At 46.7% G+C, this 14567-nt stretch overlaps 1 protein-coding gene across 3 annotated transcripts in view; it reads left to right on the forward strand.

Moving 5' to 3' along the window:
* The window catches only part of ASIC2 (acid sensing ion channel subunit 2), a 418251-nt gene that overhangs the window by 195573 nt on the left and 208111 nt on the right, over window positions 1-14567 (forward strand). The window lies entirely within an intron of this gene.

Here is a 14567-nt window from a genome sequence, read left to right on the forward strand (position 1 = left end):
CTTCTCAAGAAGATCTATTTTTAAAGTGGATCAAAAATACTTACCTAACTGGTGGATATAAAGCTTAGTGAATCATTAACATGACTCTAACAGAAGTAATAGTTGAAACTGCTTCTGTAGCTCTGAATTGCAGGAGTATTTATGAGTATGGCTGGCTTTGGTAAGTAGAAAGAGATGGACATAGAGGCAGTAAAGACAATCATCTGACTCATTTTGGAAGCTTAAATTAGGTTTTCGAAGTACCATAAGGATATGAATTCATCCTTGAGCAGCACAGACAAAACCTCACAGTAAAGAGAATTAAAATAGAGGTTTTGCCTGCAAAGAGAATGGAAAATGTCTGAAATAAATGCTTAAATATCATTATTTCAAATATGCATTGAAGTTTGTCTCCGGAGGAAAAATAAACTGCAGAAATCCTGTTTTATGGCAAGCCAGACCAGATGTGCTGCTGCTGGACAGCTGCTTGAAACCAGAGAAAAGAGCTAATGAGATACTTAATGAGGCTCAGATGGAGCTTTGGAAGCCATTGAATCACAGAATCACAGAATGGCCATGGACCTCAAGGATCATGAATCTCCAACCCCCTGCCACATGCAGGGCCACCAAACTCCACATTTAATACCAGACCAGGCTGCCTGGGGCCCTTCCAACCCAGCCTTGAACACCTCCAAGGATGGGGCATCCACAGCCTCTCTAGGCAGCTGTTCCAGCACTTTACCACTCTTCCAATAAAGAACTTCCCTCTGACATCCAACCTAAATTTTCACTCTCTCAACTTCAAACCATTTCCCCTTGTCCTGCTGTTATCTCCCCTTTCACAGAGTTGATTCCCCTCCTGTTTGCAGGCTCCCTTTAGGCACTGCAGGCTGCAGCGAGGTCACCCCACAGCCTTCTTTTCTCCAGGCTGAACAACCCAGATCCCTCAGCCTGTCTTTGTATGGAGGTGCTCCAGTCCCCTGATCATCTTTGTGGCTCCTCTGGACCCTCTCCAACAGCTCCCTGTCTTTCTTGTACTCCAGGCTCCAGACCTGGACACAGTGCTGCAGATGTGGCCTCACAAGAGCAGAGTAGAGGGGGACAATCACCTCCCTGTCCCTGCTGGCCATCCCTCTTTTGGTGGAGCCCAGGATACCATTTGTCTTCTGAGCCGCAAGGGCACACTGCTAGCTCATGTTAAGTTCTTCATCTATCGAGACCCCCAGGTCCTTCTCCACAGGGCTGCTCTCAAGGACCGCTCCTTCCAGTCTGTATGGGTGCCAGGGATTCCTCCGGCCCAAGTGCAAAACTCTGCGCTTTGCTGTGTTGAACCTCATCAGGTTCACCTGGGCCCACCTTTCCAGTCTGTCGAGGTCCCTTTGAATGGCATCCCTTCCTTCAACCGTGTCAATGGCACCAGTCAGCTTGGTGTCATCAGCAAACTTGCTGAGAGTGCACTCGATTCCACCATCAGTGTCACTGATGAAGATGTTACAGGTCGCAAGACAGAGCCTTGGGGGACGCCACTCGTTACCGGCTTCCACCTGGACACAGAGCCATTGATGACCACCCTCTGTCTGCGGCCTTTCAACCAGTTTCTTATCCATCGAGTGGTCCACCCATCAAATCCACAATCCTCCAATTTGGAGATAAGGATGTGGTGAGGGACCATGTCAAAGGCCTTGCTCAAATCCAGGTAAATTACATCGGTTGCCTTTCCCTTGTCCACCGATGCCTTCACTCCATCATAGAAGGCCACCAGATTGGTCAAGCATGACCTTCCCCTGGTGAAGCCGTGCTGACTGTCACGGATCACACACCCATTCTTCATTTGGTCAAGCATGTCATCTAGGATGATCTGTTCCATGATCTTCCCAGGCACAGAGTTGAGACTCACTGGCCTGTAGTTCCTGGGGTCCTCCTTGCTCTCTTTCTTGTAAATGGGAGTGATATGACCCTTCCTCCACTCATCTGGGACCTTACCTGACAGCCATGACTTTTCAAATATGATGGAGAGCAGCTCAGCAACCGCCTCAGCCAGCTCCTTCAGAACCCTGGGCTGCACGTCATCCGACCCCATAGACTTGCACACGTTCAATCTCATGAGGTGGTCTTGGACCTGCTCTGTCTGGGGGGATTTACCACCCCAGTCCCCATCTAGAGGTTTAGGGATGCAGGGCTCAGGGACGTGACAAGTACTGGAATCCTGGCCACCGATGAAGATTGAGGCAAGGAACTCATTCAGTACCTCAGCCTTCTCTTCCTCCGTTGAAGCAAGTTCTCCTTTTACATTTACCAAAGGAGGTTCACTCGCTTTGGCCTGTCTCTTCTGGCCAATGTACCTGTAGAAAGTCTTCCTATTGTTTTTCACGTCCCTCGCCAAGTTCAGTTCTGAATTGAGTTCCATTGCAGATCAGAGGAGATACTCAGATAGTCATTACTACAACAGCTATCATCCTATCTGGTCTACACAGAGCACACTTCTTCCAGCAGCTGTTCCTGGCCATTTCCAGTGTTCCCATTTTTTTTTAGCCTTTTGCAGTTCTGACCTTCCAGGTCAGGTGAAAAGAGAATGTGTTACATGTGCTGGATTTAGCATGTCAGAGAACATCACCTTTCCCTCCTGAAGCTTGGTGTGTGATATCCTCATTAGCTTACTTAGATCCAGACAGAGTCCTGACAGAATTAAGTCACACGTTTCTAAAAGTCAGGCATATTAACCTAGATGGAACAAATTAACAAAGCAGATGTAAGTCAGTGTGCCCTGAGGTTTCTCCGTTAGGACTTTGTGCACCGAAAATAAAAGCAGTTCACAATTAATGCTTTTCAGAGGAAAAAAATCATTTTTTTCTCTTTTGTGAGAAAGTAAAGTGAAAAAAAAAAATTATGATGTTCTCAAAAACAAAATTCATGTTTTCCATTCAAAAGATTTATTTTTTTTTGCTTTTATGTATAAATACGTATAAATACGTTTTTTGCTTTTACGTATAAATAGGCAAAAGCTTTTCAGAATGCTCAAAAGTGAAATAGAGCTTTACAAGATCTTTGGTTGTAGAATCACAGACTCATAGAATCACTTAGATTGGAAAGGACATCTAAGATCATTAGTCCAACTGTTCACCTACCACCAATACTGCCCACTAGCCATGTCGCTTAGTACCACATCTGCATCTTTCTTGAACACCCTCAGGGACGGTGACTCCACCACCTCCATGGACAGCCCATTCCAGTGCCTGACCACTCTTTTGAAGAAGCTTTTCCTAATATCCAACCTGAACCGCTCCTGTCTCAACTTGAGGCCATTCTCTCTCATCCTATTACTGTTGTCTGGGAGAAGAAGCTGACCCGATCTCACCACAACCTCCTTTCTAAGAGCTGTAAAGGGCAACAAGGTCTCCCCTGAGCTTTTTCCAGGCTGAACAATCCCAGTTCCCACTGTTGTCTCCCCATAAGATTTGTGCTGACACAACCAGTTGGCCTTCTTGGCCACTTGGGCACACTGCTGGCTCGTGTGCAGCTGAGCATTGACCAAATGTTCCCAGATCCTTCCCCCCTGCACAGCTTCCAGCCACTCTGCCTCACACCTTTAGCGTTGCCTGGGATTGTTGTGGCCAAAGTATGGGACCCAGCACTTGGACTCATTGAACCTCAGTCCAACAATCATCCTGTCCAGATCCTTCTGCAGGGCCCTCCTATCCTCAGCAGATAGACATTTCCTCTGCAAACTTACTGAGGGTGCACTGAATGCCCTCATCCAGTTCGTCAATTAAGATACATGACGCCAATACTGTCCCCTGGGTTATGTCTGAGTAACAGTAAATTTGAGAGGGGTATTTTGTAATTTCCCCTATCTGTCCATACATTCTATTTTCCTTTCTATTTTGAAAAACAAGTTTTATTTTCTTTTTTTATTTTGATTTTTTTTCCTGGAAATTAAATATATATATATGTATATCATAATTTGAAGTGGCACCTTCCTCATCTTAAATCTGAATGAGGACTAGAAGAAATACTTCTGTCAAGCTTTCGTGGTATCTCACTCAATGCTGGAGTTACTGACTGTATTCATAGCTGGAGTGGAGCAGAAGTTCTCGTTAGATGCTATAGGGACTTGAAAAAGGAAGCAGTTTGTGAGTACAGGAGCCAACAAGGGTTAAGCTGTCTGATGGGATTTGTGTGTTCATTTTTTAATTCATTATATCGATTGCTCTGTACTGAATTCACTGAATCATTCCAATTACTTATCGATCAACTGTGGGCACTTTGGAGCACCAAAATCCTTCTGTCATCACGGGCTCAGCCATTGGTACCAGCATCCATTTGTAACACGTGGGCTCCTTCGTTCTTTATCTTGTGGTAGGAACCTTATCTGTCATGAGTCCTTCATGCTGTGCATGAGCTCCAGCACATTCACCACCATTTCCCCAGATAGAAGCATTACATCTTCTGTCTGTCCTCCACCTAAGCAATCTGTACCCTAAGAAATCAGGAGGAAAACTTTCCTCTGAGAACTGATACCTGAGGTTTGAGACATTCACTGATTCATATCTCACAATCACATTTCTGTGCCTTGGGAAACACCCTCAGCACAAATGTGGGACATCTCTGCCCTGACTACAACTTCCCTAAAAAGGTCATGGTGTGACCCCACATGGCAAATGCACCACAGCTGGTTGTGAATCAAAATGAGAGTGTCCAAGGCTTCCTTCTTCTGTTAGAAACCTTGAATTATTTGTGCTGTGTTAATGAAGTTCATCTAGGTCACCTGAACTGTCTTTCAGTTGTTTAATAAATGACTCACTAAGGGCCTGAATTGAGTGAAGGTATGAGATTATTTAAACATGCTGATGGCCAAGCAAGAAAAGATTCAGAGCAGCAGATAAGGAGAGGGTGATGACACTGGAACAGGTTGCCCAAGGAAGCTGTGGATGCCCCATCCCTGCAGGCATTCAAGGCCAGACTGGATGTGGCTCTGGGCAGCCTGGGCTGCTGGTTGGTGACCTGCACACAGCAGGGGGTTGGAACCAGGTGAGCACTGTGGTCCTTTTCAACCCAGGCCATTCTATGATTCTGTGAGAGGTTGAGAGGAAACAAGGGAGATGGAGTAGGATGGTGGGGAGCCAAGAGATCTGTGGCAGAGTGTGGGGAAGGGCTCAGGAGCAGCACAGCAGCCCAGTGCACACAGAGCTCTCGAGCAGAGTGAGAGCACTGGGAGTGTCTTTGGGTATTTGTGGATTGGGTTTTGTGGCCACTGGGGCTGGTAGAAATTGCCAGTTTTCTCCTGGGAACACGTTCTTAGAGGTGGAGTTATGGGTGAAAAGTGAGTACACGCTGGCACTGCAGGTTCCTAATGGCTTTTGGCAGAAACCTCAGCATTCAGCTGGAAGTGCTGAAATGGATGTGTTCTGGGTCAGCTGCAAGTGCAGAACTGGAGCAGAGTCAGGACATTCATTAACCTGGAGGAAATCTGGATGAACCAAGCGTCGCCATGGTGTTAAGGAAGAGACCTTGCTTTCCCTGGGTTAGGCTGGCAAAGGCAATGCTGGGCTCCTGGTCTGGGTTTCCTGTGCTTCCCCATCTGGACATGCCTTCCTCCAGAAACAACCTGTCCTTGGTGTTCTCAGCTGCTGGATGTGGGTGTGTTGTGCCCTTCCAGCATCTCCCTGATGAGAGGTGGGAAGGCACAGCTCAGCCCAGGCTGCTTTGTAGGTTTCCTCCCACCCTTGTTCATTGAGCCTCTGTCCTCAGCATCCTGGGCTCGTCCCTGGAGAATGCTCAGTTCCTGCAAGGGCACGGCCAATGAAATGATCTGTTCTGTCTGAGACACAGCCCAGTCCTTTAAAAATCTATTCAGGTGCTGAAGAAAGGAGGGGGAAAAAAAAAAAAGAGTGATACCAAGCAGAAAGACTTTGTCAGCATCACACCAGGAGAGCCAAGCATTTGCTGATTAGGGCATTCCCTCAGGAGGCTGAAAATTCAGCTTTAAATGCTTCTTGTGGATGAATCACATCTCTTCCATATACAGTTTCTCAAAAATTGTAGCAAGTTCTGTAGTGTTCCAAAGATGCTTACTTAATACTGCTGTATGTGGATGATCTGGAGCTGCAGCTTTTTAAATGTTTGACTTGAGTAGCTGTTGTTTAACACCCTCTTTAATTATATTGAACTCTTTCTGTGCAATCAAACATTGCTTAGGGCCATTGGAAAGCAAAGTATTTCATTATCTGTGTAGGATATGAATACATCATATGAATTCTTTTCCAAAAGCAGAACTGAAATATTTATTGACGCTTCTGCCTGCTCTGTATTGTGCGGCTCATTTTCCATTCTGTCTGGTACTGGACCCACTGGAACTGATTCAATCCAAAATATTTGGACACAAGTCAGCGTGCTCTTAGCAGCAAAACAAATGTGTTTGCTCTTTATGCCACATGCATAGGAGGTATGGTTGAGAAAACCCAGGGATTTATGGACGTTTTTTTATCATTTTGCTGAAAATGCCAAACCTTACTTTTTGGGCTGCGGGTTGTTGGATTGGGTGGGTAAAAGCAAAACAAATCGAAGGTGGTGGAGTTTTTATGGCAAGAAATGGTTAAATGTAACTCAGGCTTAAGCTTTAGAAGATTCTTAGGAGTGTCTTTTCTGTGCAGGTGTGACCACTTCTGTTCTGTGTGGGCTTTGCTGCCATTTGCCTGCTAAACAAGAGCTGTTTCCGCACTTTCCTGCTCTGAAAATCACAAACTGCATTGTGATGGCTTTGCCCCCTCCTTTAACAGCAGATTTTCCCACTCGTTGCTTCAGCTCGGTTCCTACCCTTCTATTGGGTGTAAGAAGAGGAAAAACAAACACTTTGTATTTGCTTGCAATGTCTCTTTGACACTTCTTTCAGAAGAGCCTCGGAGCTGTCAGAACCATAACAGGCAACGTCAAATTAACATTAATTTTTTTCTGAAATGGTAATTACACCCTTTTGTACTGTGCTGAGTATGTGCTTATTGAAGTGTAAACGCAACAGTGGCATCAAAGTTGTATTGCTGAGATATGGGCACTGGGCATTTGCCCAGGTATTCTGTGCAAAGGGTTCTGGAGGGCAATGAGTGAACGTGGACCAGTTTGTGTCCTTGAAGCACGGAAGGCCAACAGCATCCTGGCTTCATTACAAAGAGCATTGCCAGTGGGTCTAAGGAGGTATTTTCTTCCTATTTGATACTACAAACATTTGCCTGCAGCCCTCACATGTGGTGCAGTCCCAACAAGGCAGCTCAGTTCTGCTGCTGCATCGCATCCAAGGGAATCTATGGAAACAGCTGTGGGACCCTGAGCCTCAGAGCATTGTTCTCAAAGAAAAAGCACACAGAACTGGCTGCTCTGCCCTGCAGGAGACAGGGAATTTGCTCCATCTCAGCTGACATAAAGAAATTAAATAGTTGAAAGGTGCTACCTCTATTGAACACACTCGATAGCATTCTCCCCTGCTATACCCTGCTGTGGTGTGCTCGTCCAGCTACAGGTGTTGCATTAATGAAGTCAGAAAGGGATGGGGCAGACATCAGTGTTGGCCGGAGGGGGATTTCTCAGCCTTCAGCAGATCTGTGCACTGGCACAGAGGTGCTGCTCCTCACAGGAGCACCGTGCTCAAAAGCAGCTGCTGGCAGGCATGGGCATTCTGCACATCAAACTCTCCTTCCTTAATGCTGCCTTGTTATTTAGTAGCTTTTTATTTCAGGTAATTGCTTCCGCTAGGATGTTTTTAAAGCATTTCTATGAGATGAAGCAGAGTCCAAAATTAGAAGCCATACTTATCTAATAACAAGCTCCAAATCACTGAATGAAAGAGCCAGTGCAGAGGTAAGAGGCACTCTGGGGCTGCTCCTTTACATCAGAATTCCCTGGATTCCTCTGGGCACCCTCCTCACACCATCATCCCTTACCTCACGCATGGCTTAATCTCTTCCACTTCCCTGCTGCCAGCTCAGGGACACAGTGACTCTGTATCTTTTGTCACCACCTCTGTAAGCCTGACTACACTTCATCCCACTCTCCCCTGCCACCCAGACCCCGGATTTGTTCTGTGCAGTTCTGCTTACATCCAGAAGCCAGAAACAGGTTTGGATAGAGAGACCTGCACCTGCAAGGAATGCTCATGCTCAGACACAAGCAGACCTGACTGCTGAGTGCCCCCATAACTCTTGAGTCTGTGAAAGCAGAGCTCAGCCATGTTCCGTGAGCTGCCTTCCTCCTGCAAGGTTTGGCATAGGACTGCTGTGGTTCACGGGCAGCTGCAGCTCTAAAATCAATGGCCCTTCAAAAACAACTTCAAGCAGCTGATGGACTGCAGGGTATGGCTCTTGGCACAGCGTGAGCGAGAATGGAAGCCAAATATTGAAGCTTGGGTGTGATAAATGGGCTGATATGGCAGATTGCCTGCAGGAGCAGGAGGCTGCGTGCGGGACATGAATGCTTCCCTTCAGTCTTTGGTCTCATTAGCAAGTGAGCATTGGCCCGAAATCCATCATCCGTTGCAGAAGGTGGTAGGGGACACCTGATAAGGTAGAGCAAGCAAAGCCATTAACCTGAAGAAACAGATTGATGTTCTCTTCCTGCTGAAGTCCATCAGGACAGATGACAAGCGGCACAGACATGTCCTGGCTGCAGTCCCTAATTATGCAGAAGGGAAACAATATTGCACAGCACAGGACCCGTTATTTCAGTAGCATGAGGCTTGGAGGAAAGCACTCTGCCTACCTGCTGGCCCTGGAAGGCCTCCATCACCTTCATCTCCATAGTGCTGCACTCACAGCAACTCAGTGAAGCTGAGCAGTGCTGTCAGTCCTGCATCACAGTGGGTAAACGAGGTGCCTGCAGACACCTGCTGTGCTGAACACACAGTGCCATGGCAGAGGCCCCATGGTATGAATCTGAAGTTGGAATAGAAGACGTGGGAAAACCCCTTATGTGCCACATGGTGGTGGGGAGCTGCACGCTGACCAAAGCCTATTGCTGGACAGGAGGCTGAAGGGCACAATGTATTCTTCACCTGCACCCTGATGTGCAGCTCATCACCAGGCTTTGAGGCACCTGTCTCCTTACATGCGCTGAGTTCTGACTTTGTACCTGCCCCTGTAACAGGTCTGCAAAACAAGTCACAGACAGTTCTCTTTCAGACTCTCTGCATCAATGTAAATGTTAATGTCCAAATGCATCCAAAAATTTCATCTACCGTTCCGGAGCTCATCGCAGGATTTATGAGCTGTTGGACTTCTACCCACAGAGGATATTGCCATAGCTACTAATAATTATTAACACCCCACAGTGAAGGCTGACAGCATGCCTTTGGAAGGAGGGGAAGGGAGCTGGGTGGCTTTTGGCTGTCTGCACTGGGATTTAGAATCAAACCAGAGGTTTCTTGGTCAGTCTGCAATGGAGCCAAGTTGGTCAGCTCAGGAGTGCCACCACCTCTTGTACCCCTGCCCCTCTCTCTTCTTCTTCTTACGGAAGGAGTTAAGCCAGTGCCTCAGGATGCCTTCAATGCTCCCAGGGGCTAAAGTGTTCAGTCTGCTTCCTCATTCTAATCAAGCACAAAGAAAGTCATTAAGGAATAAAGATGTCTATTCATTACGGAGGTCCCCCCGGTGAGGCAGACATAGCAGAGGGCTGCACACATCCTGTTCCTAGCAGCTCTGTCTGCATGGACCTGCAGAGGGAATCTGTTCTCTCTGACTTTTAATGATCAATGCAACAGCAGAACAAGGTGCATATGGGAGTTGTAAGAAACTAGCATGGTTCAGAGGGAAAATATTGTAAAATAATTTGCCCAAGGCTGAAAGGAAAAAACATCTATTGTGAGTACAGAGGACTGATCAAACATTGTCTGTTGAGTTGCACTTCTGACCCATCCCGTCCTCTCTCTTTCTCTCCGTTGCACCGTGATTACGGCGTCCCTGGCTCAGCGCTGTCATGTCGCAGCGAGCCCGTGATGTGACACAGGGGAATAGGAGGTGACAGGGCAGGAACAGCCTGATGGGCTGCGAGGCTGCAAGCAGAGGTGAAGTGAGTTATTTTAGGATGGGATGCCAGCAATTGACAGCTGATATAAAGCAGAGCTGACAGATGAAAGGGCCAAGCTGCTGCTTTCAGCCCTGGCAGAGGAACTCGCTGACCTTTGGAGGTGGTTTGGCACTTCCCCTCTGCTGAGTCACAGAGACCAGCAGCAAACAGGTTCCTCACTGCCTGCTGAGGGGCCACGCTCCCCCATTTAGGGCACGGCATGCCAGAGGGGCGGCTCAGACATGGTTCCAACTGGGCCAGGAGCAGTGTGCTGGAGTTACCTTGGCGTAGGTGCTGGGAGGATGTCTCAGCTCCACGTTAGTTGAGAGAGACAAGCGTGCCCAGAGGTGGCCCAGCCCAGCACAGGACAGACATCTGAGACACTTGGAGATGAGCTGCCCTCTGGGGCTCCCAGCTCTGTACAAACATGGGGGCTGGAGAAGGGCTGGCTGACACAGATGCAGACATTTAACAATGCAAAAGTTAAATGGGGTGAATCCCATTTTTTGCTTCTATGTGTCATCACCAAAAAGGCAGGAGTAAGCTCTCCTTTCTGAGTTTCTTGCAGAAACTCACCTGGAGTGACTCGTATGATGCTTGTTTGGAAGCATGGCCTGAGCCATTTCAGGTGATTTTTTACTTCAAGGTGAAACTTTAAGGCTTCAGATGTCTGGACTAAATCCTTACCATCTTGGCTTGTCTCTCATCCATCCTCCACTGCCCCAGTGTCAAAGCAGCACTGTGTGAACCAGGGACCCAACTCTGCTTTGAGGAGCAGAGATTTCTCTGTGTCAGCAGTGAAACAAGGATTGCATCTGGCTCAGAAAGCTCCAATGCCTGGGAGAAAGTGGAGGAAACTTGAATAAAGCAAAGGCATGCAGGGCCTTTATGACTTATGCTTCAAACAGGATTGCTGTCTAACACAAGCTACTCAGAACCATGGAGAATTGCTGGAAGACTTCGCAAATGTATTTGCCTTCTGGCATGAAACAACACCTTAGATGTTAGCTGTGTTTTCTGTAGAATTACAGCCATTATGCAACCTCTGCAATGCTATTGGGATTTCTGACCTGGTGAAAAAGGGGGTTTCCCTGGATTGACAGTGTGTGGTCTTTATCCTACTGTTACTACTAACCACAGCAGGTTTGTATTGACACATTTTCTTTCACTTGTCAGCTTAATAACCAAAATAACAGTGAGGATTCCACCTTTACCAGTGTCCTGTTAGCCAGGGCAGAAGGTCCTATCAAATCAGCTTTGGATACTGAAGTGATTCTGCTTTGTCATCTTCTTCATACGGAGTGGTAAGGAAAGAGTCACAAAATCACAGAATCACAGAAAGGTGAAAGAGTCCAGAGTTTTTAAGGGATAGTTTTCTTTACTCGGTTTGAATTCAATCCTGTTTGGAACTCAGACATCACAGGAAATTCAAGCAGTCATCAGAGTTCCCCTTCCGATTTAGAACCAACTCCTTACAGATTGAAAGCTCCAGGAACTTCCCACATGGAAGAACCCATCCCAGCCCATGTGCTGTAATGCTGCTCCTGTAACAGCAAAGCGGTAACACAGCTGGACCCTGCAGCCTTCCTGCCTGCTGATTCTTCCTCACACATTACCCACAGTGGTCCAAAATGTTTACTGGATATTTATTGTTACTGTGCTTCTGGTTTTACTGGGAGATGGCACTGTGTTTTCTCTTTGAAAGATGACTGAGAAGCATTCATGCCTCTCTGTAGGGACCACATGGGACGCACCCAGGTTCAAATGCAGTTAATATGTGTTCTAAAAAGACAAAGCTTCCCGTGGGCTTCAGCAAATATTTGAAATGAGGTGGAGGAGGACCGAGGGTGTAATATTAGCTATGTTATTGCTTTGTTATATTGCTGCTGGAGGAGGCAGAACTCTTGTTGTGATGTATGAGTGGAAAAAAACTGATAATGATGCCTGCATGGAGAAACCTCTGCTTGGGCTGTGCCATGCAGGGACCCGGGGCTGGGAGTGCGTCCATGCAGGCTCTACATCTCTGGAGTTAATCCATCTCTGATCCTGGATGTCCTTCATCCCCAGTATGGAGTTTAGGTCAGTCCTTCTCACAGGCTTTGGAAGATCTGCCTAGGGAACAAGTCTTTCATCCTTTCTGCTCTCTGTCTCAGTGTGTCTCCAGCACCGTATCCCTGCTGACCAGTAGAGGATGCCTTCAGCATCCCAGAAAGTACTGCCCTGGCAGAAAGGTTCTTAAAATGCTGCTTACTTACTTAAAAGAAAAACAATGCTGGAAGCAGTGGATTTTTACATCCTAAGTTTGCTTCTTGATTAAACGTTTAAAAGATTGCATAGGTTCAGCAGAAGACCTGACTGCCTATTAGCTTGCAATTGTACTGAGTGTATCAGCTAATTTAGCCCTGGTAGCCTGCCAGGAATGAGCACGTGATTTGCTTTAGAGGCAACCTAAATTGAGGAGTTTTGAATAAAAATTCAGAATAATTACCTTTAGCTGTTGTTTTTTTGTAAAGAAAATGGAGAAATTATTATTTTTTTTCTAATTTATACCACATTAAACGAATAGGAAGCAAACACCATCCACGATGTTTCCGTTCTGCCTCTGCCTGTCCTGTTCTAACAGAAAATAACGTATGGAAATGTATTTCTCAAATCTGTAAGGGAATTTGAGCTAATTGAATGGGAACTTGAGCTAATTGATGGAAACACTGGAAGGGTGGAGGATGGAGACGTGTTTTGTTTCAGAAAGCAGCGCTGTGCCCAGCAGTGTGGCTGCAGACTGCTACAAGCCCTACTCCTGCCTTGCAGGCCTCCTAGCATCCAGCAGAAGGATGGACAGCATCTTGCCTGACCTGAATCCTGAAAGTACGCTTACTTGTTGGCATTTGCACTGTGGTATATTCTGAATGCAGTTCCATGGGAGCTGCACCATGCTCTCTGGTGATGCCTGGAAGGGATGGGAAGTTTTGCTGCACTTCTCTACAACCAGGTGCTGGAGTGTTTTCCCCTGGTTCTCACAGTGGAGTTGTTTCTACACTGACCTGTGACAAACTGCCAAGCACTCCTTGCTGAGCGCCCAAGGAAAGCAGAGCACACACTGCTGTAAATCTGAGCAAAGCTTCCTGACAACACCACGTGTGTGCATTGCAGCAGCTCCTCGCTCGTGTCACACACAGATCTCAGCCACCAACATGAACACAAGGCAGAGACCTCAGGCCATGTCCTAGCAGCTGGCTGAGCAGTTCAGCAGGACTGGGAATCCTGCAGTAGAATGTCTTCCCATGGTATCATTTTCCATTTTAGTTTTCATGCAGGGGAGAACAAGTGGGAATTGCCTTTCCAGCCAGAGCAGTTCTCCTGGCCATGCTGCACATAGACCTGCTGCACTTCCTTGCTCCTGGAAGGCTGGAAGTGCATTGCATGCACAGCACACTGCCTGTTTGCTGCTGGGGCTGCTGCAGGAGCCAGAGGCAGCTGCCAGCTCTGCACACAGCACAGTGACTCTCAGGGGTTAAAGCTAAGGCAGATCAATTCCAGTTTGTGCACAGATAAATCCCTTACCATTTCTTCCCAGTTCTTTTCTTTTTTGGGTCTTGAAAGCTAGATGAATACGAAGAGTGAACCGCATTGGTTCCTGTTGGCAATGAGAGAGTTATTTCAATTGATTTAAAGGAAGGAGCAGTTCAGGTAATGATCACAGAAAAAGGCTGAAATTAGTCAATAAATAAAGCACAGGTTTCCATCCTTCTTTCACTTCCATTAGATTGCATACACTTTGAGACCATCTTCTCAGGATGTAGCAGGGCCTGTGGATAGCGGTTGGGGAGCTGCCCCCTCCTGGGTTATGTGGGGCACCTGGGCAGCATGGCTGTGCCAGAGGATGGCCTGCAATAGATGCCCTTCCTACACATTGGCTGCTCAGGAATTCATTCTAGAAAAATCATTCTGCTCACGGTTGAAATAAAGGAATGATTTTAACTGGCCTTTGCTGGTGAGTGCAGCAACAAACCAGAGCTGTGTCTAACTGATTATTTCTAATCCCATTGTACAGATGGAAGTAATCTGTGGAACAGATGAGTGAGATGAACTGCTTCAGGTGGTGGCAGTTATGGGCAGGAAACCTCACATTTCCCAGGGAACCCTTCCATTGCTGTGCCGTGCTTTCAGCCCTTCACCTGCTAGGGATAGGATACCAGGAGGATGGGGAAGGTGTATGAGAAACATGCTGTCACACTGTGAATCACCTCGGGACATATCCACCTTCAGGCTCAATTAGAGCTATAGGAAATCAATATTTAATATAGTTAATTTAAAATTCACAGACACTGGTGTGTTAGGAAAGGAATAGATTAACATTCACTATATGTCAGAATCACTGTTCTCCAAGATCTTTAACTCCACATCCTCTAGAGATGGCAATTTATTATGTCAAGTATGTGAAAGAGAAGGAGGAAGAGGTGGAAGCTGGAGATTCTAAGATTTTTAAATTTTTTATTCCATTTACTTAAGGACTTCTTCTCCATGTAGCACATGGTGCCATG

The sequence above is a fragment of the Tympanuchus pallidicinctus genome, unplaced genomic scaffold (genome assembly GCF_026119805.1).
Source record: "Tympanuchus pallidicinctus isolate F22 unplaced genomic scaffold, pur_lepc_1.0 scaffold37, whole genome shotgun sequence".
NCBI classification, from domain to species: Eukaryota; Metazoa; Chordata; class Aves; order Galliformes; family Phasianidae; genus Tympanuchus; species Tympanuchus pallidicinctus.